Source organism: Austrofundulus limnaeus, unplaced genomic scaffold, assembly GCF_001266775.1.
Source record: "Austrofundulus limnaeus strain Quisiro unplaced genomic scaffold, Austrofundulus_limnaeus-1.0 Scaffold5, whole genome shotgun sequence".
Taxonomy (NCBI): domain Eukaryota; kingdom Metazoa; phylum Chordata; class Actinopteri; order Cyprinodontiformes; family Rivulidae; genus Austrofundulus; species Austrofundulus limnaeus.
In genome coordinates this window covers 2451741-2454222 of record NW_013952407.1, presented here as the reverse complement: position 1 = coordinate 2454222, position 2482 = coordinate 2451741, and positions in this window count along the sequence as shown.

Genomic DNA, 2482 nt, shown 5'->3' with positions numbered 1-2482 from the left:
CACTTAAAAGAAAACAATTCAATAATTTTCTTGTAAAAAAGTTTTAAATAAAATATAGAAAACAATTGACCAATATTTCTAAATTAARATATTTGATTTATGTTCAAAGTTCAGATTTGCTTGTATAAACTATTAAACAAGAGTTTTGTTTTCTGTTTTTTTAGCTATTCAAAAGAAGTTACAGCTGATTCACATATTGTATGTTAAATTTAAAGGGAAGAACAAAAAGCTTTGTATTTTCAGAATCTCTACATATTTTTATTTTACTTAAAGTAGACATATGTTTTTAAATCCTTCCTTTTTACATTTAAATCATCCAGTTGTGTCRTTTATAAAGTGAAACTGCAATGCTTTGGTCTGAATTCCTTTTTATTCTAACTTCACCAGCCCCTCTTTCACTCGTTTTCTGGTGTGTGGCTCAAAGCCGCTGGTTTTGTTACTGTTCCCTTTCAGACACTTCAAGCCCCGCCCCCCACTCCAGCTTCCAGACTGGTCCACTCCGGTTTGAGCGAGGGCAGACTTGCAGAAACATTTTATTTACAATTTAATTAAAAGATGTCAACAACAGAAGACTTGTCCATCCAGCCTTACATGTTGGACCCAGAGTCTGAGGAGAATTAAGACTAGGAAATCGTAGTTGGTAAGTCCAGGCCTTATTTGGCAGTTCTGTCGCAGACAGTTTGATGTAATAGACTCAGAAAATGTCAAGAAAACTGAACGGGCTGAAAAATATGACCAAAACAGAATATAAAYATTTCTTTGCAGCATCAGGAGAGTAACTTTTCAMCCTCCTAGAGACTCCCAAGGACACAACAAAATGTATTTAACAACTAAAAAAATGAATTTTGCATATGTCCCGTTTCTACAAATTTGGTCAATAAAAAGAACTGCTTTATTTAACAGCTCCAACACATAAAAGCTAATCTCACACACTCACATACACACTAATAAACCCCACATTTAAAGAGAGTCGTGGTGATGTCAGTTTGTCGTGACAAATGCACGGGCAGCAGCTGAGAACTGGGGCAGCTTTCTGCTGCGACTGCTGTGTTCATCTGAGAAGGAAACAAGCAGCAGTGAGCAGTCCTCATTACTATCCATATTCTAGCAGAGCTCCTCAAAACTATGGTTTTAAAATTACATGGAAGCCTACTTTCATCAAAAAGACCTCCCTTCCAACACTTTCTAACATATGCAATAGCAGCAGCTCTGAATGTAGACATTTTTTAGGGGAGGAAAACTCTAAAGCCCTGCCTTTTGCTTACATCTTCATAGAGCTGATTGCTCTCTGGCTTACACATTCTCCATCTTTCCAAAAGTTGCTTTCAGCTTTGAACTAGACTGCAAATGGGGACTTGCGTGCATGAGCATTTACTGAATATTCCTATACGTACAACTTTTGCCCTAATTGCACGTCATGATATAGCACAATAGTAAAAAAAAAAAAAGAGGGGCAGAATCTGAGAGTTTTTCTTTCTTTTTCTTCTTGGTATAGAGTGCTCTGCAGATAATTAAGTTCCTGGAAATGTGAAGAATAAAATACATCTGATGTGTATATGAAGCTGTGGAGCAGAATCTGTGTGAGCAGGAGACACGTGCCGTAAATCAGGAAAATGCTGGCTCAATCAGGGTGAAGCATGGGTCATAATATGTTTGTCCTTCTCTTGAGATCATCCATTTGTCAAATGACAGCCATTGCCCTTGCTATAAAAATGAAACACATTTCTTTTTTCCCCKAACATTTCTGTGGCAGCTGCCAGGGCAATTGAATTCTTTTCACGTGCAAGAATTTTGTCATGTTTTCCAACAGAATAACAGTAATTCCAAAAAAAATAAAAAAACAATAGTAATAATCAATTTTCTTGGTAAGAAGACATTACAATATTGACTAAGCAATCCTGGTCCTCGAGTGCTGCTATCCTGCATGCTTTACTTGTTTTCCTGCTTCTTTACACCTGATTCAGTGAATGAATTGTCTCTTCCAAGTTCTGCAGAACCTTGGTAATCACCCATTCATGCAATTCAGGTGTGTTTGGAGCAGAGAAACAAGTAAAACGTGCAGGATAGCGGTACACAAGGACCAGTTTTGCCCAGCCCTGGACTAAACAGTGTAAATTTATTTTTGACATGCCTGTGTTCTTGCTGTAATTTTATCTCTGAAACCTGAGATAAAATATGGTTAACATGAAATACAAAAGAATGTTGGAAAAAAAATACAAGATAAAAATTTTGCCACGGTTATTTCATGTAACCTTAATGGTCTTAAACCAGTCAGTTGACACATTCCTAGTGGCAGAAAGTTTGTTTCAGGAACATTTTACCTGTACTTCGACAACAGATTGAACAAATTAAATGTGTGACATGAAGCTTACGAAAAGGGAAGAAAAGTCACTACTTCTGCAGAAAGCGTGGACCATTCAGTGTTTGGAACAAGTTGTATGTCTGAGATGGAGATTGATTCTGGGATTACAGCCATTTGTTG